Genomic DNA, 26,805 nt, shown 5'->3' on the forward strand with positions numbered 1-26,805 from the left:
CATGCCTTTGGGTGAGGTGACGTGGCCTTGTAATCTGTTCATTCCACTTTATGAGAAACTTGGAAAGGTGGTGAGTCTATCAGATTAATGCTGTGTTTTTGTGTGAAGAAACCCTTGAGGGAAAAACAGGATTTTATTTTGAGTTCCTTAACTGATAACTCAATAGTTTAATATTATATTTTAAATTTAAGAGATAGCCATTAAAATACGTGGCTACATTATTAAAGTTGTTTTGTTTCAATGTTGCTTTTGTTTAAATGGTGCATTTGATACAATGGAAGAATAAATTATATGAGATTTCTGAAATAAATACGGCTGTTTTAGTACTTTTCACAGGATATTTATGCACAGATTATGTGGGTTTTAACAATTTGGAAAAATAACCTGATTCTTGGATAAATTATTCTAACAGTAATCATCTATTAAAACATATTGTCCTTTTCCCTTCTGGCAAGAAAGATTGGCTTAGAGATTTTAATTTCTGACCTCTTATTTAGTTGCAGTGATCCAGTCTCCTAAAATTTTCTACAGCTTAATGCTTATAACTAAGCTACAAAAAGCTTTGCCCCTTTGGATGTTAGGTTTTAAGTTCAAGACTGGTAAATTATAGTTTCATGTTCACACAAGTTACATTTTTCCTGCTTTGTGGGAGTTCTAAGCAACAAAGAACACTATTCGTAATTTGAAGAAAACCCTCCCATGAAAGTAGAGACAAACATAAACACTTCTAACCCTTCTGGAGTTCAGACATCCCCAAAAAAGAAAAAAGAAAAAAACATACCAATAAACTTCCTTGCACATGTTGCAGTGAACAGCTGGGCAAGCAGAAAATCAGACTTTTCTTTTTATTATGGAAAAAGACATCAGTGGGAGGATTACATACATATAGTGTAAGTGTTAATTGGATTGTAAACATCTATAAACCTTTAAATGTGACTGTAACCTGACAGTCTGGTAGGATCCTGAGCATCTGGTCAGGCGGTGGGCAATTTTTTTGTCCCCCCCAACCATCATTATTAAGCACTTCATAATGCTTTGAGCATATGTGTGTTTGTACTTGATAAGGAAGAAGGCGAAGCAGCTGAGAAGCACGAGGAAAGAGAGGGTAAATCACAATATTACAAGTAATCATAGAGAGTATAGGAGAGAATAAAATCATATAATTAAAATCAGCAGAATACATAATGTTTTTTAAAGTGAAAATATTTTTTTCATGTGACATAATTTTAATAAGATGCTTTCTTAACTGTTACTTGGAAAGATAAACACTTAAGTGTTTTGCCGGTCCAAATGTTTTTAACAAGAACCTCACTAGGCTGTCAGTCTTAAGAGTAATAGAATTTTTTTTTTAAATGTAGACCTTGCAATGCATGTTCTAAATTTGATCTGTGAAGTGATATATACATCCTGCACACCCCATTTTAAACATTTTATCAGAGATCTCTTGCTCTCTTATGTGTTTTAGTCTGTTTATCTAATTGACTAATTTAGATATAAATGTACATTCTTAAGCTTCATTTGTAACAGTTAAAGCTGCTGAACTGTTACCTTCAACTTACATTTAAACTGTGTGGTAAGCTGGCATTGTTTAACTATGCTTTCACATCAGTTACTATAGTATCACAGCTAACCATAACTGACGCTTTGGATTGCTTTTCTGGGTATATTTTAAGCATGGCTCTTGTTTTAATAAAATACCTCTTTAAAATGTAATACTGTTACTCTAGTTTCTGGTTTAATAGTTTGCATTAATTATTGAAGTACAATAAGTATCACTTGGTAAATCATAACAATGCTTTAGTTTTACATATGTGGGTATTATTTCTTCATTTCCCAGCTTTAAATAAACACTAGTAGAGAACTGGAATCTTGAAACCGTTCTAGGCAGACCCAATTAAAAGAATGTAATGGATTTTTAAAACAGCATATAAAATCAGTTATTTGAATAGCCTAACAAATAGAGCAAAAACCAAACAAATTACCTTGCAGGTTTGAAATCACTGGTATGACAAACCAAAGCAGTATTATTATTATTATGAGAAAAGCTAAAATATTTTATTCAAAAGACAAACTTACCTAGCAGATGATCGATAATTTGTGGATGCAGTCTCTCCAAATACTGAGACTGACTCCCCAGGTAGGAAGCTTTTTCTATTAGAAATGCATTCTGCACACTAGCTTTCCAATTTCTTTTTCTCTACTGTCTGTGTGGCTGCCTCATTTGCTGGTGCTGCTTCATCTTGTGGCTGCTTGCTTCCAGTTTACTCCCAGTTATTCCATATCCTTTGGGTTGACTCTGTAAATGATACTTAGATTACTCTTCTCTTAAGATGCCAACAGAACAAGAACTGGACTTTGCATCTTTCAAACAATAGAGGCAAAGGCATCAATTCTAGTTAACTCAAGTGTTCAGCATTTATCAAATATTAATTGAAAGCTTGAACACCCAGTAAATCCCATCTGCTTTTGCATTTGAATTCCAATAGTGAAAACTTGTTTCTGTTTTAAAAAATCCACTATATTGAAGAAGTTATCTCAAAAGATAGGGTCAACAAAAATGGTCTTCAGGTTCTGCTTTAACTTTTCACCTGCATAGCCTGCATTTGGTAGGAATGTTGAACAGTATGCTCTTCTGTGCTTCTGTCAAATACATATGTGAAATGCTGCTTACGAACAGAGGAGAAACTCCCCAAGGGTGTAGTGTGTGTTGTGTCATATCTCAAGACAGTGAGTATGCACGGCATCAATGAGTTGCTTTATATGAGCTATTTCAAGCCAGGCACTGTACTGATAGGATATTTTCCAGATATAATCTACTAATTATTTCTTCTGATGGTCAGCAGTATCAGTAGATGGAGAATTTAAATGATTGTAAAGGTTTCTGTATATCTATTACATGTTGAATAGCTTCTAGACTCAGAAACCCAATTACTAGGAAATTGGACATATATTTTTATAAGGAGGCATTTCCCCCCTAAGTTAAACACTCTTTTTGTACTTAATATCTCTAAATAGTAATAAAAATTGCTATTATATTTAACGTTTCTTTAATTACTAAGTTTATTGACTTATTTCACACTATATATTTCAAATCCAAATCTTGTTTCCTTTAAAAAAAAAGCTTTTAACAATGTCTATGTAGAAGAATGTTCCAGTTTTTCTTTTTTAAAAAAATAGTGTGTGTTTAGGATTGCAATACAATTTCTAGTCTCTTGCATTTTCCATTTAAAGGTGGCTTTTGAGTGCTTCCTAGGTTTGATTTTCTTTCATATACTAGGAATCAGAAAAATTAACATAACTTAACTAATGCTCCGTCTGAAGCCTTCACAGAGGACTTCTAACAACAGGATACTCCTCTAACAGAAGGGAAGTTATTTTGGGGTGCAATTTCTTGAACCCATGAAAGTTTATTCCAGAGATTTTGGAAGGCCTCAGCCGCATCCTTTTTGTTCCAGCAAAAGGCTAAGTTAGAAATAGTCTTCCATTTGTAGAACATCAAAATCACAGGTAGCTAATTGTTAACAGAAATAAGAAAACAAATTGCAATAGGCTTGTGAGCACTGTTTAAATATGTATCATTCTTTTGGATTCTTCCACTTAATTAATGAAGTTTGTTCTAATTATGCCATCGATACTTCTTTTCACTTTACACATGCTCAAAATTAGATAGCTTGATCCTAAAGTATGCTTTTGCCTCTGTGGTCTGTACAAGATTATGAAGACAAATAGTTACAGAATAACATTCATCTTCCTTACAAAGGCCAGGATCACAGCTATGATTTTTTTAAAAATGGGAATGGGTTTAAAATGCTAAAGAATGTTCAGGTCACAATGCTTGCAGAAAATTTCTGATTCAGTGTAAAAGCCATACATTTGTATGGCCATGCAGAAACCCATGAAAATGTTGAAAAAAATTATGTATCAATGTTAGTTAAGAGCTGGAAATTTAGCAGTTCTAAACTAATAAAGTTCTGAATAAAGACAAATGAAATGTCCTTTACAAGTGTCATGAGCAGAATTAAAGAATTAGTGCTGTATAAGTATTATACATTAGCGGACCTCGCCCGAGCGCGAGACAAACGCTGAAGAAAAAGAAGAAGAAGTGCTGTATAAGTATTAGAAACAATGTTTGGGTCCAACCTGAAACAATACCATTTCTGATAAATAATTTAAGTTATCAAAATTATATCTACTGCATTTGCAAAATATAATTGAGCAAAATTATTGATAAGAACAAGTAATGTAAGCACTTTTCTCCTTTCTTCATTTAATTATAATGGGTCATTTTATGTATACGCCATAATCTTAGCTTCCTAGAGCATATACCTTGGTACATAGTCTAAACTGAGAAAAGCCTGCCTGTTTTTCTCCCAGGGGTATATGTTTAGCAAATTTAATTTGATCAAAGTGCTAGCAAGTATGTGGCAAACCTTTATAATGATTAAATCTTACAGAAAATCTTAACGGATTGATTTGTGGGAGAAAAGTTGACTACTTTTCAAAGAAGAAACAAAGAGAAATTGCTCTGTTACCATGGCGTTGGTGTTGACTGGTCAAATATATCTCCCACCTTAATATTTTACCTTCATTTTACATCTGCATCCATTCAAATTCCAGAGATAGAGTTTGGAAGAGGGACTTGGAAGAGGGAAAGAAATCCAAATCAACTTTGTTCTAATTTTACTTTGCTTTTCTGATAATCTGCTGGAAATGGATGTTAGTTTAGCTTCTCATTAGACATAATTCTCATAGGAGAAGATGGGGTACGTAGGGCTTTCATTTTTTTAAGAAAAGGAGAAAGTCTTAAAAGCACCTGAAATAATGCCAAAAGACCAGAAAGGATTCTGAGGAGAAGAAGCTGAATACTAGAGGATCTGACTGATACCCAAACTGGCAGCTAGAGGACCCACATTGCATTGAATGGATGATTCCAGTAGGTGTTGACTGCTGGTCTTTTTGGTTGCTATCCAATAATAATTGTTTAACCTGCAGTGCACTCAGCATAAGGATTTATAGGATTCTGGTGAGATTGGGGAAAAAACTCACCAAAGCGTTTGAGAACAGAAGCCAAGGATCAGATGAGTTCTGAAAAGGAAAAGTTTCATGTGCCAGAAATAGATGGAAGAAAAGCAAAAGCTAAGTTTTATTTCTCTGGGGATCACGAGACAATCCAAGATTGTCAGGTTTCTGAATGGTAAGTGATGGTAAATTGCCAATTCATTTCATAAGCTTTATTTCTTAACCTAGGCAGATAAACAGAAGGCCTATTAATTAGTAACATAAAGATGTGCTTATATACCAGGAATGCAATTGTTCGGCACATATCAGAACGGGTGAAACACAAGCTGCTTTACCATGCAAAAGAAGAGGCGCAAACTGCCCCCCAAAAAGAATCTCACTTTCTAGACGTGAAGTTGAAAAAGTGAAAGTGCTTTCCACTAAAATTTGTCTGATATCCAAACTGTTTCTTTCAAACTTTGCAAACGGTAGTTTAAAAAGGGGCTGCAAAACCCAAGAAACCTGTGTAGCCCTACTTGTTTAGTCAAATCCTTGAACCCATATAAAAATGTCCATTTATGCATCCAAACATTAATATTCTTGGAAACATAATTGAATAACATTTTATATGTTACTGAATTTGTAACAGACGTGTGTGTATATGTTTGTGTGTGTGTATGTGTATTGCATGGTCTAAATGGAAGCAGAAAAGCTGAAGGTATATTTATAATATATATTTAAAAGAGAACTGCTATTCAAATAACAGCTTATTCTCCACTGAGCCGAAGGGAGAATCCGGGATAGGTAGTCTCTAGTCTGCTAGCTCTGCAGACCGAGTTGAAAAACTGAGGACACACCCCCTGGTAACGGTCCCCAGTTCTTCACTCGGTCTCAGCGTGTTCAGACCACCCTTCAAGGGCTCTGAATAGTTAGGATCGTAGAAGAATATTCACCCCCGGGATTAAGTTTTTTTTTCTCAGAGAGGCTTAGATCAGGTTTGACAGCTAGCCGGCTTGCCGGTTTAGCACTTTCATTTTTTTGCGCCTTTATTCCGGTTTGCAGTTTTTTTGCTTGTCATTTTAATTTTTTGACTTCCCTCACCGGTGGACTGGTTTTTGTGTTGTTTTCTGCCAAAACTTGCGTGGAGGTGACCCTGAGAGCCCGCTTGGCCTGGACTGGGGTGGGAGTTGGCGTCTTATTTAACTTGCCTCCTCCCGATCCACTTTCCCTTGCCTGGGACGTGCCGCAGCTGCCGCTAAGCGCTTCTGTCCCTTTTCGGCGGCAGTTTGGGGACAATCTTGCAGTTCGTCTCCAGGATTGTCCCTTGGGGGTTCTGGCCATTGGGATTAAATCCTGACCCCCCCATCCAGTCCCCAGAGCACCATGGCAGCTGCAAGATGCTTGAGTCTTGCCTGATAATTGCGGTGCAGCCAGTGCCAGGCACGCAAGCCTCTGACCTGTCAGGGCTTGCTGCAATTCAAAGAGGCAGCCGTTTTTTCAACTTTTTTTTCCTTGACCTGGCTTTTGAATTGCGGAGCGGGGCTGAGCTCACCACTTTGGGGTCGCACTAGCCTCCTGAAGTGGTGGACAGCTACTGTGGCTGTAGCTGACAGCTTAGGCTGAATATTTTTTATTTTATTTTGTTTTGTTTTATTTTTACTTCTTTCTCCCTTTCTCTCCCTGTCAAGTGACAATTATTTTTGGCGGGCTCAAAGATGGCCGCCAAGGGAGCTGATCAAGAATTGTCAGTTCCTCAGCAGGGTAGAGAGAAGGCTGTAAAGGGATCTCCTAAGCCCAGGTCTGCTGGTCTGGAGGCAGCAGCTAGGATTAGAGCCAGGGCTCTAGCCCCTAGGAGATCTTCTAGGGCTGAGGATAGAAAGGCCAAGCATAGACAAAAAGCCACAGACAAACAGTTTGACAGGGCAGTGAGAGATTCCAGGATGGTTGAATACAGAGCCACCCCTCAAACTTTGCCTCCTCAAGATGACAGGCAGCCAGACCAACTGGCAGATAGGCAGTATATGACTGCCTGGTCTCTTGGGGGCTCAAGTACCCACGATTTGCAGGGTAACCTCTAAATCAGCCTGAGACCTCTCACAATTTTTCTGAGCCTCCTCAGGGGATCTTGATGGCGGCACCTGCAGACCAAGTCTCCAGTAGAGCCAGACCTGTGCCTGCAGCCACCTTTATACCTACAGCAGCTGGCTTACGACCGGAGGAGACCCAGATGCAAGAAATGCCATCCTTCATGAGAGCCTGGATCTCCCAGACAATAAGACAGGAATTGCAGGCAGAGGTCAACCGGCTGCGCCAGCTGTCTTATTTGGAACCTAGCAGAGGAGTCCTGCAGGGGCAGGGGCAGGCTTCTGCTGAACAGCCAGTCCACTTCAGAGAGTGCTTGGCCTCCCCTTCAGAAAGCAGCCAAATTTATGGCTCCAAGAGGAACCTCATTCCAGAAAGGGATTTTTCGGATGAGGAGTTGGAGATAGCAGGTCCCCACTCCTTTAAGGGCCTTTTCCAGCCGGCTCTTTTCAAGACTCTGCTGGTTAAGGCCAAGAGCACGGCTCATCTCAAAAAGGACACGGTCATTCAGGACCTTCCCACTGAGGGAGAGGATCAGGAGGATTTCCTGTTCACTGAGAAAGCATCTGTGGTGGACGCTGTACCTGTGCCCCAGATGTTTCTGAACCTGATCAAAAAGCAGTGGGAGTCCCCTGGGATGTACACTCTCCCCAGTGGGTCTGAGTCTGCTTTAGTCTACTTTACTTTGTGGACAAAGACTTTTTGGACATTATGGAAGTGCCAAAGGTAGATGGCCCAGTGGTAGCCCTAGCTTCCTCATCTGCGCCCCAGAGAGCTCATCAAGCCGACTCCTGGGCCATCAGAGCACCGACGAGCGCATCTTTTTTTACTTGGGCCTCTTTGTGGTGGCTTAGGCAGCTACAGGACAGAATCCCACCTGAGGATCTCAGGGTGCATCAGGACCTGAATAAGATTATAGCTGCGGCTCAATTGACTGCTAATGCCACCCTCACGTCAGCCAAATTTTCTTCCAGAGCCATGGTCTCTTCCATAACAGCATGCAGGCTTCTCTGGCTAAGAAATTGGCAGATGGATGTCAGAACCAAATGGAAGCTGGCATTCGCTCCCTTTAAGGGAGACAGGCTTTTTGGGGAAGCCCTGCATCCCTTTTTGACGGAAACCAGGGACAAGTGAAAGATCCTGCCTTCCCAAGGGAGGCGCTTTGATTACAGGTCTCATCCCTACTACAGGAAGCCGTCCTTTAAACGGGGAATCTGGGGCAGGCTTTCCCCGTCAAAGTAGGCCCTTTTTCCAGAGATCCTCCTCTCAGGCCGATAGACAGGCCTTTGCCACCAGAGGGCGTCAGAGGCAAGAGGGAAGAAGGTCCTTTAGGGGTTTTTAGGGGTTTTTCTCTCACAGGAGCATTGAGACAGTATCAGGGAAGTCACGTCTCTGATCCTGTCTTCCAGAGAGGCACCTATCATCTTGCTGTCTCAACTCGGCAAAATGATATCGTCCATCGGGATTGTCCCATGGGCCCGCTTCCATGCCCGAACCCTTCAGTGGTTCCTTCTCCCTTACCAGAGGGCGAGCAGGGGCGACTCTCCAAGGAGGGTTCGCATCCCCTTGCCAGTTCTTCGTTCCCTCCATTGGTGGCAGTCCCGAGCCATGGATCAGGGATGCTTGTACAGGGAACCCCAGAGGATTACCATCACCACCGACGCCAGTATCTTATGGTAGGGGGACCCACTTGGGATCCCAGGTCACCCAGGGGAGGTGGTCATGAGAGGAGCTCGCCCACAACATAAATTGGCTAGAGCTCAGGGCTGCCCGCTTAGCGCTCAAGGATCTAAGGCAAGAGGTGGTAGGGAGACATGTGCTTCTCCTCATGGACAATGTGGCTACCAAGGCTCACATAAACTGGCAGGGGGGCACACGCTCCAGAACTCTAATGCAGGAAGCAACTCAATTGTGCAGGTGGGCGGAGAAAAACTGTTGTCCCTACAAGCAGATCATATTTCGGGAGTATCCAACGTGCAGGCAGATTGGTTGTGCAGGGCCACAGTCGACCAGTCAGAATGGCGACTGCATCCCAGTCTATTCCAGGAGATGACGGAACTCTTCGGCCGTCCGATTCTGGATCTCTTTGCATCACCAGAGAACACGCACCTTCCAAGGTTCTTTGCTCGATTCCCTGCCCGAGGAGCAGAAGGGGTCAACGCTCTCCGGTGCAGTGGCCCCAGGGACTATTGTATGCCTTCCCGCTTTCCCCTGATTCCGGGTGCAATCAAGAAAGTACTGATAGAAAGGGTGGAAGTTCTGTTGGTATCCCCTTACCGGCATCCTTGGTTCGCCGACCTGGTGGGCCTGTCAGTCGCCAGACCCTGGAGAATTCCCCTGCACAAGATCTCCCTCAGCCAGGGCCCGATCGAGCACCCAGATCCAGCCTGGTTTTGGTTGACCGTCTGGCGCTTGAGCGGGGGATCCTGAAATGGGAGAAGTTTTCCACAAAGGTCATTCAGACCATCCAGGCGGCCAGAAGATCTTCCACAACCAGGATATATAACGCAACGTGGAAGATTTTCTTCAGTTGGTGTGCTTGTCACCAATTGGAACCCACTGGGGTTTCTGTTGCAAAGGTATTAGAGTTCCTGTAGGACGGGTTGGATAAAAGTCTCGCCCCCAATACCTTGAAGAGACAGGTGGCTGCCTTGGCCTCGGTGATTTCGGTCAAGGGCTCTACTACTCTGGCCCAACACCCTAGGGTGGAAGCCTTTCTTAGGGGAGCCACAAATCTGAGGCCACCGGTGGTCCACCGCTACCCCACCTGGGATTTGCCTAAGGTCCTGGAGACACTAACTTCTCCCCCATTTGAACCCTTCGGTGAAGTCTGCCTTCGTCTTCTCACATGCAAGGTGTCATTCTTGGTGGCCATTACCTCGGCCAGGCGTATTTCAGAGTTGGCGGCCTTAACCAGCAAAGTCTGTGCGTATTCCATGCAGACAGGGTGGTTCTGCAGTTGGACCTTACTTTCCTGCCCAGGGTGAACTCTCTATTCCATTGTTCACAGGAGTTGATTTTGCCTAATTTCTGTCCTGAGCCTATCCATGCACTAGAGAAAAAATAGCACACCTTGGACGTTAGGAGGGCCCTCCGTATTTACATTGAAATAACTTCTTCTTTTAGGAGGACGGAAGCCTTGTTTGTTTCCTTTCAGACGTCAACTTTAGGTCACAGGGTGACACCTTCCACAGTAGGTCACTGGCTCAGAGCCTACATTGCAAAGGCCTATGAATTACAGAGCCTTCCTGTGCCCAGGAGGATCACAGCGCACTCAACCAGAAATGCATCAACCACCGCAGCCTAGGCAATGCAGGCATCGATTCTGGACATTCGTAGAGCTGTGACCTGGTCATCGGTGACCTCATTCATAAGACATTACAAAATTGACTCCTTTGCCTCAGCAGAGGCGTTCTTTGGAAGATGAGTCCTGCAGGGTGTGCATGTAGAGGTGGAGGCCTCCGACCAATCCAGCTCCCACCCATAGGACAGCCATCAGCCAGCTTTGGCATGTCCATCCTGGATTCTCCCTTCGGCTCAGTGGAGAAGGGGCATTGGTCCTACCTGAACGCTTCTTCTCGGGGAGCCGAAGGGAGAATCCAGTCCCATCCTGTATTCTGTCTGGTCGGAATAGGCAGGAAATGTCCCTTTTTTCCCCAGTATCAATGAACTATCTGTTTGGAGACAAGGAGCAGCTGAATTCGCTTCAACATCATTGCAGAACTGGGGACCGTTACCAGGGGGTGTGTCCTCAATTTCTCAACTCGGTCTGCAGAGCTAGGAGACTAGATACTACCCATCCTGGATTCTCCCTTCAGCTCCCTGAGGAGAAGCGTTCAGGTAGAACCAACACCCCTTTTCTTTTTTGCCAATTTATATATACATACATACCTGTACCTACACACACACACACACACACACACACACACACACACACACACACACACACATTCTCTTGCTTTGTGAGCATTCAGGACAGTATATATTAATGTAAAGCATTTAGTACTTCAGTTTAAATCATTCCATTTGGTGAACTGAATATATGATTATTGTCTAACTGAATTTAATTTTTCCTAAAGCTTTCATTTTAACTTTTGGTTTAGTCTTCTGTATGTTTTATTATTTTTTGTCTAAGGGAACTGGATAAAATTTCATAAGCAATCAGAAATTTGGGGGATTTTGTAGGCGTATATGACTATATATTCATGATGCTGCTACTATTATTCTGTTTCCCAGGAGGAAAGGTAAGTTTTCTCTAAATAAGTTACACTTTCTTGCTTGATCCAGGTTCTGTTAAAGCATTTTCGACAGATGGCTGTTCTGTCTGTCTCTAAAGATCTCCACTGAAGAGAATGTACCACTTCACGAGGCAGACTTTTCACTGATTAACAACCCTTACCATCTGGAAATTGCTCTTAATATATACCCAGAATCTTATTTCCCTGCAGTTTCAACCCATTGATGCTCTCTGTATCAAAAGAGGGTAAATATAAATAACCTTTGGATATTTGAAAGATATCTTATCTTAACCATTTCTTCTTTATGCATACCTTGTTCCCAGTTCCTTAACCATTCCTCATACAACATGAGGAAGACTTTTCCAGTTCTTTCATCATTTTGAGAGTCCTCATCTAAACTCTCTGTAAATCAGGGCCCCTAACCCCTAACACTGGTCCACAGCATGCCAGAAACTGGACCGTGCAAACAAGTGAAGCCCCATCTGTGGGATGCAGGCAGCACACAAAACCACGCCCCTTCTGGTCCACGGAAAAATTTCTTTCCACGGAACTGGTCCCTGGTGCCACTGCTCTAGGTTGTTGAAATCTTTTTCGTACTATCGTGTTCAAGACTCGGAACAATATTTCAAGTGAGTCCTGGCCACGGGAGAGTAAAGTAGAAAAGTTAGTTCCCAAAACTGCATTCTTTACTCTGATTAATACATCCATAAACAATATTTGCCTTTTTTATCCGTTGCATCATCCTGTTGGATGATATTGAAGTAGACCTGGTCCTAGAACATCCAGATCATTTTTGCAGGTATTGTTAATGAACTAAATTCCCTAATCTATGCCTGTGCTTTTCATTTTTTCAAATGCAAAACTTTACATTTCTCCGTGTTAAAATTCATTCTGCTTGTTTAATCCATTACTCTGCCCTGTTTAGATATTTTTCTGTGAAAATGCCAACTCCTCCTTACACTTTTCTGTCATCTGCAACTTTGATAATGATGCCCTCTATCTTTTTATCCATATCATCAATAAAAGTATTGAACAACCGAGGGCCCAGAACAGAGCCCTTTGGCATTCCATTTGGCAATAGTCTCTGAGCTTTATGGAACCATTTATGAGTATTCTCTGGCTGCAATCATTCATACAATTATGAATCTAATAACAGGTGGATCTTCTAGCCTATATTTAATCATTTCGTTACTGAGGATATCTTGAAGGACTCTTGAATGCTTTGCTAAGGTCATAGTATATTGTTCAAAGCATATCCCCAGTCTATTATAATTAAGCTTATATTTAAAATGGAGAAATTGCCTTAGCTTATCTGAGAATACAGTGATGGAATCACATGTGGTTCTTTTGTCTAATCATCCTGTTTATATTATAGACAAAAGCAAGGCAAATGATTTTAATTTAATTATTTTGTGAGGTAATTAAATGTTCTTAGCATTTATATTAATTTAGTATACAATTCTTAATAGGAAAATGTGTTAAAATGGAGTGGAGAGTGCTGACTACAATCGTTCTGGCCTTCATCTCACAAGTGATTGCTGTGATTTTGTCATCCTCTTTTAACCCCTTGTTGGGGGGAGTCTGGGCAGCTAAATGGAGCTGAGTGTTTACTGGCCGGATGCCCTTCCTGTCACAAATGCGAAGTTTTATTCAGCAGATATATTCTCAGTGTGCCCAGAGAGAAAACTATCTGCCTCTACCTAGGATCAAACTCACAGCCTCCTGATTGTGAGGTGAGAGCTCCACCTGTAGGGCCACCGCACCACTCTTGCTATGATTGTATCCATTATATATATTGTTATTGTTAACTGCACACCTTACAAGTGGTCTACTATAGTGTACTCTTCATGGAACTTCCTTTGAAGACCATTTCAAAGGAGCAATTGCAATAGGTATATGAAAACTATACCTGTGACAGTGTGCAGTGGCTTGCATGCTAACTAGGACACCGGTTGCAGGTGCTGTACTTTGTTAGTTTGCTTCTAGGTGAGATTCAGGATACTGGTGATTGCACTTAAAGTCCTACATGATTACTACATGCCTTGGTGCTTCCTTGTCTTTAAGAGCACTGCTATAAATAGATTTTACCTGCTTAATCTCAATGGAGATTTTCAGTCACCCAGATCATGGTTGTACAAAGGTACTTTTCAAGAGGCAACTGGACTTGAAAATATTTCACTTCTCATTCAAGAAGCTTCTTCAGTTCTGACTGAAGAGTGGGGAATTTAGAATTAAAGAAGCTTCTTGCATGACAGGTGAAACATTCTCATCCACGCTGTGACGAGAGTCCAGGATGGGTATGACTCCTCCCTCTGATGTCATAGAGCTGAGTCTGCCACTATATAAAAAGCAAGCCCTAGCTGGCTCCCCAGCTTTTGACTCAGCTTTGTGTCTAGGAGCTATTGTTTCTGGAAGAAGTATAGAAGAGTTTAAAGCATTTAGAGCATTTTACAGCAAATAAATCTTCAGAAGCACAAAAACAGCTTCTACACAGCTCCCGGGGATCCGGTTGAGCTGTGCTATGAGGGGAGCGGGGATCTGCTTTCCTGTGGTGTCAAGGCCTCGACGCTGCCTGTCAGAGAAGCTGCAGTCACAGGGAGCGTTTGGCTGAGCCTCCCACGCAGTTCTTGGCCATGATGAGCGGAGGCTTCACAGCCGATTTTGGGCTGCTCCAGAGCTGATTTTCAGAGCTCCGCTTTGTAGCTGTTTCTCTGTCTGGCTGTTTGATAGCTTAGGACCTAGTAAGAGCCTAGGGAGCGAGGAGGTGACCAGGCTGTCCCAGGGCCAGCGCACATGGCAGGTGGCCATTTTGGGAGCCAGGCAACCATTTTGTTTTGTGGAACAGCTATTACCAGGGCTTTACAGCTTTCACTGCTCACTTAGCCCACACAACAGGTAGTCCAGGTGAAGCTCTCACAGGGGAAGCTTCCAACACCTCTTGTATCTGTCCTGTTAGCAAAATGGAGAGCGGAATGGCCCAGTCAGACCTCACTGGCCTGGAAGAAGCTCAAGGTTCTCAAGCCCAATGAGGAAGAGAAGAAGACAAAGAGGCTATTCAGCAAAAAGAGAGTCTGCAGCAAAGATCAGGGCCAAGGCCATGGCCCCCAAAACAACTTCCAAATCCAAGCTCAGGGTTGAGAAGAGAAGGCATGCTGCTTGGGAAAAACAGTTTGCTAAGACACTGGAACAGATGAGAAACCAGATCCAACAGACTTCTCAGTCAGGGGAAGTACAGGTTTGCCTAGGGGTTACGGCTAGCCATCTTTCAGCTTGGTCTCTAGAGAGGGTGGAGAAAGAAGTTTTACCCCAGGATTTATGCAGATCTGGGCCCTCTTATCCCCTAGGCCAGGTTACACCCCCATTGCTGCAGTCTTGCATTTCTGGAACAGGGTGGCAGGTTGTCACATACTGGTCATGACTGATAATGTGGCCGCAAAGGCACATGTCAACAGGCGAGGGGGGGCAGGTCCAGGGCATTGATGAGAGAAGCAGAATGCCTGGGGCAGAGGGCAGAAACTCATCTTCTTTCCATCAGAGCAGACCACATTCCGGGGGTCAACAACAGGCCGACTGATTGAGTCGGTCCAGAGTTGACCAGTCGGAGTGGAGTTTCCATCCTTCCTTGTTCCTGGATCTGTCCCACAGGTTCAGAACTCCAGCAGTAGATCTCTTCACCTCTCCTCAAAATGCTCAGGTAAGCAGATTCTTCACCAGGTTTCTGACCCAGGGAACAGAAGGGACCAACGCTCTTTGGAGCGAATGGCCTCCAGGTCTCCTCTACGCCTTTCCCCCTCTTCTGATCATTCTGGCAGTCATTCAGAAGATGTTGGAGGAAAAGGCGGAGCTACTACTTCTGGCACCTCATTGGCCCAGGAGACCTTGTTTTGCCAACCTGGTGAATTTGTCTGTAGCCCAGCCATGGAGGATTCCGGCCAACAGGATCTCCCTGCATCAAGGAGTTTTATTCCACCTGGACCCTCAGTGGTTTTGCTTAGCTGATTGGTGCTTGAGTGGCAATCTCTGAGAGACTCTAACCTCCTGGACAGGATGGTAGAGACTATCAAGGCTTCCTGTAAACCTTCCACTACTTGCACATACGATGCTACCTGGAAGGTCTTCTGTACTTGGTGTTCTAGGTCAGCTTGAAACCCTTCTTCGGCATCTGTTGCAGATGTGTTAATGTTTCTTCAAGATGGGCTAGATCAGGGGCTAGCACCTAACACACTTAGCCGTCAGGTGGCGGCTCTCATCAATGTTGTCTTGGGACAATTACTCGATCTTATCCCACCATCCTTCAGTTTGCAGGTTTTTGAAGGGGGCTTCTAATATCTGCCCCCCGGTGGTTCATAGGTATCCCACATGGGACCTCCCTAAAATGTTGCAGACCCTTACAGGAAGCCCGTTTGAACCTCTTAGATCCGTGTCTCTTCAATTTATGATCATCAAGGTGGTTTTTCTAGTGGCCATTTCTTCAGCTAGGAGAGTGTCAGAACTAGCAGCACTCTCAGTTAAACAGGACCTGTGTATTTTCCATGAGAACAGGGTGGTTCTAAAACTAGACCCTACATTTGTCCCTAAAGTGAATTCTTGGTTTCATCAGGTGCAGGACATTGTGTTGCCAGATTTCTGCCCCAAGCCACTCCATGCCTTGGAGCACAAGTGGCATACATTGGATGTAAGGCGAGCTCTCCATATTTACATCAAATGTACTGCAACCTTTAGGAAATCCGAAGCCATGTTCGTCTCTTTCCAAGCTTCATCCTTGAGGAGTAAGACTTCCTCACCTACCATTGGTAGATGGATTAGAACATGTATCTCCAAGGCTTACCAGACTAATGTTCCTGCCAAGAACATTATGGCCCACTCCACTAGAAGTGCGGCTACTTCCAACGCCTGGAATACCCAGGCTTCGCTTGAAGAGATCTGCAGGCGGCTACCTGGATGTCTACTTCGCCGTTTATACAGCACTATCGCCTGGATTCCTTTGCCTCCGCTGAGGTGGCATTTGGACGAAGGGTACTACAGAAATTTGTCCCACAGTCAGAATGAGTGGACCAGACGATGACCTTCCCATGGACATGCAGGCTTTGGTATGTCCCATTCTGGACTCTCGTCGCAGCGTGGATGAGAATGGGCATTGGTATAATTACCTGAGAATGCCCGTTCTATCTATGCTGCAAGAGAGTCCAGCCCCACCCTTAGGTATCTGGTCCTGGTGGGGGAGGAGTAAATTAATTGTTGTGATTTATCTTCCAGAAGCACCTTACGTCTGTTACGGATCTTCGCCTAAAAGCTGGGGAGCCAGCTAGGGGCTGGCTTTTTATATAGTGGCAGACTCAGCTCTATGACATCAGAGGGAGGAGTCATACCCATCCTGAACTCTCTTGCAGCATAGATAGAAAGGGCATTCTCAGGTAATTATACCAACACCCATTTTCAAGAAAAACCTAAGAAAGTGCAGTTGCCTTTTGAAAAGCACCTTTGGGCTTTTACCTGCTTATAATTCAGGACTCCTCATTTAGCAACCACAATTGAGACCAGTAACTTAGTGACCACTAAATGAAGTGGTTTGTGACTGTGCTTATAATTTTACTTCAGCTTTCCCCCCCCCCCGCCCCCCATTCTTCTATGTTTTGGAATGCGTGTTAAGATGATTAACAAGCAGGGAATTAATGTTTGTAATTACATTATTGGAGAGGAAGGGATTACAAGAGAGTAAGTGGGTACCCAGTGGGAAATACACATAGAAAGGAATGCACTAGTGCTGACTGTTTGCCTACCATGCTCAAATCTGACTCCCCAGCCTCCTAGGAGGCAAGTCCAAGAGACTCAGAGGTGAGCATTCAGAGCAGCAACTCCTCTCAGGAATGATTTCCCATGACATAGAAGAATTGTAAACTTCTGTCTAATATTCAGGAAATATTTAAATGCAATATGTGGATCTTTCAATGTGGCTTTGAGATTTAGGCAAGGTAGATGTTTGGAATGAATCTGGCTGCATTTGCATTGTAAGGAAATTTGTTTTTGTTTTAAGGTGTAATAATTTATGCAGAATGGTATTGCAACTTAAATTTTAGTATGTTTGATTGTTGGATAATTTGTGAATTACTGTAATTTTATACATTGCATTCTTTGTTGTAAAATCTCTTACAACTGTATCATAGATGGATACAGCATAAAAGCATTTGTAGTAAATAAATAATTTTTTAAAAAAATAACCACAAGGAAAAGTAGAAATAATATGACTTAATAAAATGTCTATTTCATAAAGCTGCAAGAAAAATTGAGAGAGAGCTTGATGTAGCTGTAGATATTAACTCCTAAAAAGCAATAAAATCCTTAGAGTAGAAGAGCTTAGCATAAAGCTATGGAATTGTTCTCTAGACAGATAAAAAAAATATTAAGAGATATTTTTCAGCCTTCCTTACCTATACAGTTTGTCATTACAACTTGAAAAATAGAGCTCTTTGGAACTCTATTTCAGGCAAGGAAATCTGAATGATTTCTTATTTATGATATGAAAAACTAGCCATTCCTGAGGGATTGCCAAATGACTCTAGAAGCACAATATGGCTGCATTGCTTGGTTAATCTGCCCTACCTTTAAAAAATCTTACTGGCCTATATGTAGAGGTTGCATTTGGTAATAATATGAGAAAAATGTACATGATCTACAGAGAAACCAGATGAAGATGAAGGTGATAATGATATAATAGAAGACTGGAAAACTCTTTCTTTATCAATTAAAGATATTTATTTATATTTATTTATGTCATTTCTTCATAATATAACTGTCAGCAAAATAGATAAATAATAACAAAAAATACATCCAATCACAGTAACTTCAGTAAAACAGCATTGTGATAAAACTTTCCTTTATGCAATCCCAATCTCCAGAGTCCTTCCATAATTACAACATTTTAACAGAGTAACAGCAACATAAAAGCAATTGTCGATAAATACATTTTAGTAAATGCCCATTGTGTAGAGAGTAAAGAAGATGGCCTTGATAGAGATGTACAGGAACCACATTACCTTATGATTCTTGACTCTTGATGGATGTATCTTTTCTTTTATGTATACAGGTAAAATTAAAAAAATTAGAATATCATGCAAAAGTTCATTTATTTCAGTAATGCAACTTAAAAGGTGAACCTAATATATGAGATAGACTCATTACATGCAAAGCAAGATAGTTCAAGCCGTGATTTGTCATAATTGTGATGATTATGGCTTACAGCTCATGAAAACCCCAAATCCACAATCTCAGAAAATTAGAATATTGTGAAAAGGTTCAACATTCTAGGCTCAAAGTGTCCCGCTCTAATCAGCTAATTAAGCCATAACACCTGCAAAGGGTTCGTGAGCCTTTAAATGGTCTCTCAGTCTGGTTCAGTAGGAATCACAATCATGGGAAAGACTGCTGACCTGACAGTTGTGCAGAAAACCATCATTGACACCCTCCATAAGGAGGGAAAGCCTCAAAAAGTAATTGCAAAATAGAAAGTTATGTGGAAGGGGAAAGTGTGGAAGAAAAAGGTGCACAAGCAGCAGGGATGACGGCAGCCTGGAGAGGATTGTCAGGAAAAGGTCATTCAAAAGTGTTGGGGACTTTCACAAGGAGTGGATTGAGGCTGGAGTTGGTGCATCAAGAGCCACCACACACAGACAGATCCTGGACATGGGCTTCAAATGTCATATTCCTCTTGTCAAGCTGCTCCTGAACAACAAATAACGTCAGAAGCGTCTTACCTGGGTTAAAGAAAAACAGAACTGGTCTGTTGCTCAGTGGTCCAAAGTCTCTTTTCTGATGAGAGCAACTTTTGCATCTCATTTGGAAACCAAGGATCCAGAGTCTGGAGGAAGAATGGAGAGGCACACGCTGCAAGATGCTTGAAGTCCAGTGTGAAGTTTCCACAGTCTGTGTTGATATGGGGAGCGATGTCATCTGCTGGTGTTGGTCCACTGTGCTTCATTAAGTCCAGAGTCAACACAGCTGTCTACCAGGAGATTTTGGAGCACTTCATGCTTCCTTCCGCAGATGAGCTTTATGGAGATGCTGACTTCATTTTCCAGCAGGACTTGGCACCTGCCCACACTACCATAAGCACCAAAACCTGGTTCAATTACTGTGGGATTACTGTGCTTGATTGGCCAGCAAACCTGCCTGACCTGAACCCCATAGACAATCTATGGGGCATTGCCAAGAAAAAGATGAGAGACATGAGACCGAATAATGCAGAAGAGCTGAAGTCCGCTATTGAAGCATCCTGTCTTCCATAACACCTCAGTAGTGCCACAGGCTGATAGCTTCCATGGCACACCATATTGAGGCAATAATTGCTGCAAAAGGGGCCCAAAACAAGTACTGAATTCATATGCATGCTTATACTTTTCAGAGGTCCGATATTGTTCCATGTACAATCCTTGTTTTATTGATTGCATGTAATATTCTAATTTTCTAAGATTGTGGATTTGGGGTTTTCATGAGCTTTAAGCCATAATCATCACAATTATGACACATCACGGCTTGAACTATCTTGCTTTGCATGTAATGAGTCTATCTCATATATTAAGTTCACCTTTTAAGTTGCATTACTGAAATAAATGAACTTTTGTATGATATTCTAATTTTTCGAGTTTCACCTGTACTTGGCCAATAGATTGGCCAATAGATATAGATTATAGATTCTATAATCTATATCTAAAAGTAGTTTTAGTCTCCTTGTTAAGTTGATTTCTTGATCTGGGCTACCTAGTGGGGCTGACACATTCTCATCCCTGGAGAAAAGTTGTTGATGATTTTAGCACACTTGCAATATTGCAGGTAATGGGCTAGTATTTGATATTACCTGCTCTATAGATGTGGGTACTCTGAGTTTGCATAAATTAGATTATATTGACTATACTTGTTGCTACTTTTTGTGGGGAGATAAAAGAACCTGCTGCTGCTCTGTCAGATCTTCATATTTCTGTACTTTGTCCTTATTTAATTTTGGAAGTATCCTGATACAAGTACATGACAGTAATATTTCTGTGATTCCATCTTCACACACATGTTACCCTTTTGGCATCATTGTCATTGTTTGTAGATCTGCTTGTTCAGACAGTTTGGTTCTCAATTATTGCGTAATGGTGCTTTCTTTTTTCATTTTGCTGAAGTTACTTCTGATTCAGTACATTTCGTTCCAATATAGTGGCATATGGAGGATTGCAGAGAAGTCAGAATCTAGTTTCCTCCATTAGTTGCATTAGCAAGAATTATGTGGTCCCTACACTGATTACATGAAAAGGAATTATTTCTAAGGAATTGCTAATATGTTCCTATCCCTCCCTGATTACTAAGGCTTGTCCAAGCTTCAAGTTCTTCCTTCCAGATCAAAAAAATGGAAAATGGCACCCTCAAGAAAATTCATTAATTGGAATAGCACTTGATTGGTGTCAGTCAGTTTTGACAGAGCCAAGAAGTCAAAGGTCTGCCTGAGATTTTCATTCTTTCCTTAAAATTATACTATTGATCCTTTTTTCCCCTTCTGGCATAAGTATACTCAATACCATCAGGTTCTTGTTCTTATTTTAAAACCTATCACTGGTGTGGGCATTTGTTCTTTCTTTGGGCAGATATTCTTTTTCCATTGGCACCAAAGACATTTTTGCCCTACAATTAACCAAAGATCCATTTGGCCTCCATTTTTTCCCTTGCATTGTTTCTACATTTAATATATAGTTCTTATTTCTCAAGCCAAAGTTCTTGATCTTTTTTCATAGGGAGATCTGATTTTAACTGATAAAAAGTACAAGTTGAGTCCAAAACCTGGTTCACAGTTATAGCTTCAGCATCAGTTCCAAAGGCAGTTCTATATGCATTACAGTAACCCAGTCTCTAGATTATCCATATTTGAATCATAGTAGCTGAGAAAAAATACAGTAGCTTAATAGGCACTCATATTCACAAGGCCCTTCTTTTTGAATGTAATTATGTGAAATATTTGCAACCACTTTTTAGGGCAAACCTCATAAAACTGTATTAATAAATAAAAACTATCCATTAAAAAGAATGGAGGGAATTAATATAAAGCATGCATTAGATGCTTAAAACATGTTTTTGCCATGCTCTGGTAAATTAATATTCCATGGGGCAAGAGTAAAAGCCTTCCTCAAAATTGCCACGGATCAGCCATCTGCAATGTGCACTACGAAGAGCAAAACTTTCCCTGTAGTTGAGCCTCAAGATATTTTTCTGAATTAACACTTGAATTTTGAATCTTGTTCAACAGAGGACCAGCAGCCTCTGCTTATCTTTTGCAAATATAATTAAGAACCGTAAGCAGCAACATAGTTATTAAGAGTCTCATAACTGAAGCAATTTACAAATGCTCCAAATAAGTAAATAACGAAATACCTTCTTCAGTAGCTATAGCTTCATGGTTGGATCCAAGAGCAGATCTACATGCATTATAGTGATTCAGTCTTGAGATTATCATTGTTTGAATCACAGTATCTGAGAAAAGCGTAGCGGTTAATAGGCGCTCATAGTTACAGAAATTGTGTAGGCTTCCAACAATAATAATGAATACAGGAGCATTTACAAATTGTCAACAACAGAGTGAATAAAATTCTGTTTTAAACAGGCACTTCTTCTAATTCTGGACTGAAAATTACTCATTCACAATGCCTCAGTCTTGTTGCCATTCAGACTGACTTATTGATTTGATTCTTATTGACCATTGTCCAGTCCACCGCTTCTTTGAAGAAGTGGTATAGGTTATGTAAAATCTCTTCTGATTCAGACACATTACACAGAAATAAAGAGCAGGTGTCATCAACATACAGTTGACATCTTTTCCTCAATCCTCTAGAGAATGCTTGCTGAACCATTCTGAGTGGCATGATATAAATATAAGGCTGCTTCTTATTTCAGGATCTCCTTGACTGCAAAAATAGTTTTAAATTGGGAAAAATGGTAGTGTCAAGACTCAGTTTGGTCACTTGATTTCATACTCAGTTTCATATTCCTGGTAAATCTTCGGATGAATGGCAAGTTGCAGTCTTTCAATGGTGTTAGAACAATGTAGATTTACTTTAATGTTTGGAAAACAATGCATTATCATCCCATTCTGAATTAAATGCAGGGCAGGCAGTTATTGCCAGCCTGAATTCTAGTAGTAGTGCAATAATTAAGCATTTTTTTAAAGATCAGCTGTAGGAATGTCAGCTCTTTAATAAATTTTAATAACAGGATTATGGTGTTGGCAGGATTACAGCAGTGCATGTTCTTTGTCTTTTTCTCTATCTGACTCTTCTAGTTGCCATAACAACTTGATTGTACCATAGCATTTCCTACTTATAGTTAAAGTTCTTTCAACATAGCTGTTATGAAATACATATTTTTAGAAATTTATCATTTATATCTATAGCCCCAATGCAAAGTGTACCTTTTCCTTATAAAGAAATAGGTCCCTTTGTATTGATGAAGTTGACAAAAAAATTGGACAACTCAGAGAGCATGTGATCATCTCTGCATAACAATAATGACTTCAATATATAGGAAAATAAAATGTATTAGGTAGTCTTTTTAAATCAAAGAAATTATCAGGATATTGTACTTACTGAAAGAAAGCATGAGGCATTTCTAGTTTTCTTTCAGTCTAAGGCCAAATGAAAAACTGTACACATATTTCTGATCCCATATCTCTTCAGGATATTTTAACTTTGAGGGTAGTATAGGAGAGTTCTGCTGTCATATTCTTCAATGCATGTAATTAGATGATTGTCCTGATTTTCTATTAAAAATCTATATGTCAAAATGGCTTCCAAAAATTGAAATAAATCTATTAGCTAAAATAATGATATCTACTTAAATCCAAATTAGTTTCTCCTCCAAGACTGGAGGAGCTGCAAAACAAACGGGTCAGTAGACTAAAAAATCTGGATTAATTGAAATAGGAGCTGGGAATCTGAAGTTTTTGCCAAGTCAACCCTGTTCTTTTTTGTCTTCTACCATATTCTATTTATTACGTTGGAGTTTTGAACCCAAATGTTATCATACTATAAAGCTGGCAAAAGAAAACCTTCTCAACTGTGTATCTCTCAGTAGCTTCCAGATTGTTTTATTTAGATTGTATCAATTGATGTCATACTATTGCAAAGCTTCTGCTACTTTTATAACACTATTCCTGGGCAAGTGTAAAATCTATTGCATTGTTTTGATTCATGTGAGAGAAGTTCACAAATGAAGTTCACATATGTCAAATATTCCTTGGTTAAGTTGTGCACTTGTTGTTCTACTAGTATAGAAGAACATGCATTAAGATGTAGAACTGCCTTTTCTCTCATTATTGTTATCCTGTGAAATTAAATAATATGAAGAACATTTTCTCCCATTATGCCGTTATTGTCTATTTTGTCCTTTCTTCAAGAGCGCATAGGAATATTGTGTTGTTCAGTTGCAAAGTCATGTCTGACTATTTGTGACTTTGTGTATCAATTCCATTTTATCCTCTCCAAAATTTGGTTAGAGAAAGTAGATTGAGAGAAGAATGACAGGCTCAAGAATCTGTAGTTAGATTCATTGATGAATATAATACAGATACCATTGTATTTTAGAGTATAGACATTCCTTATCGTTTAAAGCTGAACATTTTAGTGGCTCATAGGAAACTGCTACAAGGGTCAAATAATATAGACTTCTAATATAATATTGATTATTAGCATGACTTTCCATTGTGTCACATGGGAAGTGTTTCATATCACCTACTTCCTGATCTTTTAAAAAGCTGAACATGGGATCTACAAATTGAATATTCTTTCTGTGTAGGGTTCTTTTCCTAAATAATGAAAAAAAAAAGCCCCTGGGAAGTCTCATGCTGTTTACAGTCTTTAATATGATTGCTTGATGCTTTTATTTATTTATTTTGAAATTTTCTGAGTTCATCTGTCAAAATATAATATATAATTACAATCAGGGTTTGTCCTCTGGTGAATATTGTTCAAGTTCTCCTATGAGCTGCTCAGAGCATCCAGTAGTGGGAGGTGCTTCAGTCTCTGCATTCATAGGCTGAGCTTGAATTGAGGAACGCTCCTCCTCCTCCTTCACATGACTCCTCCACAGTGTTCCCCAGTTTTTGCTCAGCCTCGTGTGAGACAGGCAGTGTTTTGCTTAACTCCTTGGCCAAATCAGGATTGCATTGTATTGAGTTTTCTTTCAGGTTTGAAAAATTCTCTCTCTCTCTCTAGCCTCTGCGCATAATATAGCTCTGAGTCTGTGTTTAAAGAGGAAGCGCCGTTGCGCCCTCGAGGAAGGTGATGGGAGGCTCAGTAGCCGCTTCACACTACCTCCCATAGCCAAATTGATCCTCTACCTCTTCCTTGTTGTTTTGCCGGTTTTTTGCTCAGTTGCGTTAGCAGCTTGCATTATTCAGTCTTTTGAGTCGTATCGCTGATTTCCCCCCACCCTTCGATTGCCATTTATTTTTTCAGGAGAAGGGCTTATCTCTCTTCTCCCTTGGGCGGCTCCGTTTTCAGAGCTTTGGCCTGACTTTGCTTGGCGGGAAACCGCCGCTGAGAGGCACGATCTCACCCATTGCTGGCGGATGCCATTTTGGGTGCCACCCCATGGCTGCGTGCCATTTTGTGTAGAGACTCTGGGCTGTGTGTGGAATTTGAATTTGAAGCAGCAGGTTCCCGCCTGGATTCACAAAGCCTCTTAACCCCTTTTCTGGCTGGCTTGCACTCGAGGTTACTTCCTCTTTATTAAGATTTGTTGGCTAACCCTCACAGCCCAAAACTCAGAGGCACAGCAGCAGGCACCCAGGCCTTGTGTCCACCTGTGCAGATAGGCTGCTGTAGGCCCAATTTTTCCTTTCTCAGTGGGCCTTAGGCGTATCGAAATTTGGCTGATTGGTTTGTTTATTCTCTCATTGAATTTGAAAGCAGACAGATCACTCTGTCCTTCTGAACAATAATACAATTACTGTACCAACAATACCATACTATTTATCACAAGCATAATATTAATACTACCTTTCTTGACAGTATAATATTTTAATTCACTAAAATATTACCACTGAGGTACGTCTCAATTTGCACACACACACACACACACACACACACACACACACACACACACACACACATATATTTATCTATAGTTTTATATCAAAAAAAGGGGGGGACGTGAAATTTCTTATCAGGGCAACCGTTCTTGCCTCAGATTGGACCCTGGACGTGCCAACCGCCTCACCTTGATACTTTGGTCTATTACTACATTATATAAATTATCAAAATGGCAGATGGTAATACTTCTAAACACCCTTCTTTGAAGGCAAAAGCCAAGACTCATCATTTGCACAAGGAGGCTAAAGAGACCTCCAAAGCTGCCCAGAGGAATGCCTTAAGGTGCCACAAGGCCCTGGAAAAGGAAATTGATAAGCGCACCAAAGAAACCCTCACGGTGCCTCAGGTTTTACCATCTTCCAGTCCCTCTACCTCCGCTCACCACCCCCCTCTAGATCTTTCCTCATCCAGGCACAGCTCGCCCTCACGAGGACAACAGGCTCAGGTTCCTGGAACACCGGCTAGAAGGGCTCCAGAGGCCACCTTCACCCCAACAGCAGCTGGCCTCCGTCAAGAGGATTCCCTCATTGAGGAGGTTCCAGAAAGAGTACGAGCCTGGATGGAGCTGGCTATTCGCCAAGGGATTACAGCTGGAATCCAGCAAGCAACCAGGCCCAGTCATTATCCAGTGGTTTCTGACCAGGAGTCTCACTCATTAAGATCCCTGCCCAGGTCGGACCAACATCATGTCCAGATATACTTGCAGAGGGAGACCCCCTTTCAAGAGCAGGAGGAGGAGGAGGAGCAGGGGAAATTGGACCAAGTCATGGAACCAGACAAATTCGACTTGGGGTCCATGCAGTACAGCGAACCCCTATCAGAGGTGGATCCCTTGGAAGGGGAAATGTCTGAGGATGAGGGGCTTATCCCTGATCAGCCCGTCTTCGTGGGCCATTTAAGCCACACTTATTCAAATCCTTGTTATTCAAAGCCAAGAACATTTCAGGCCTAAGTAAGTACTCACCATCCGACACCCCCGCTCCCTTAACGGAGGATCCAGAGGACTTAATCTTTAAACAGCCCATTGTGGAGGTCGAGGTTATCCAAGCTCCACCCATTTTCTCTGTTCTGGTGCAGAAACAGCTGGCTTTCTGCAGTGGTGCCCCCAGCCCTATCTGGTCATGATAAGAAATTTTTTAATTTGGATCCAGAATTTTCAAAATTACTGAGTACCCCTGAAGTAGACGAGCCCATAGTGGGCTTAGCGTCTTCTTTGACTCTGAGTGATGCACTGGAGGCCCTAAAGCCAGAGGAGAAGCGGGCCGAGCTAGCCTTGCACAGGGCACATCAATCGGACGCATGGGCCATCAGATCGGCTACGGCCGCATCTTTTTTCAAGCTCAAGCAACACGTCCCTACATCCAACATCAGGA

The 26,805-nt window shown here is 41.5% G+C and overlaps 2 protein-coding genes across 2 annotated transcripts in view; one reads left to right on the forward strand and one right to left on the reverse strand.

Annotated features, from left to right (window-relative positions):
- Positions 1–2,705, reverse strand: part of CHRM5 (cholinergic receptor muscarinic 5) — an 87,241-nt gene extending 84,536 nt beyond the window's left edge. Inside the window, exon 1 of the mRNA XM_087921832.1 lies at positions 2,077–2,705. The gene's annotated coding sequence lies outside the window, so the exon portion shown is untranslated. The remainder of the gene's footprint in view (positions 1–2,076) is intronic.
- The window catches only part of AVEN (apoptosis and caspase activation inhibitor), a 144,874-nt gene that overhangs the window by 70,597 nt on the left and 47,472 nt on the right, over positions 1–26,805 (forward strand). The gene's annotated exons all lie outside the window — the stretch shown is intronic.

The sequence above is a fragment of the Pseudonaja textilis genome, chromosome 1 (genome assembly GCF_049901715.1).
Source record: "Pseudonaja textilis isolate UNSWEBS1 chromosome 1, rPseTex1.2, whole genome shotgun sequence".
NCBI classification, from domain to species: Eukaryota; Metazoa; Chordata; class Lepidosauria; order Squamata; family Elapidae; genus Pseudonaja; species Pseudonaja textilis.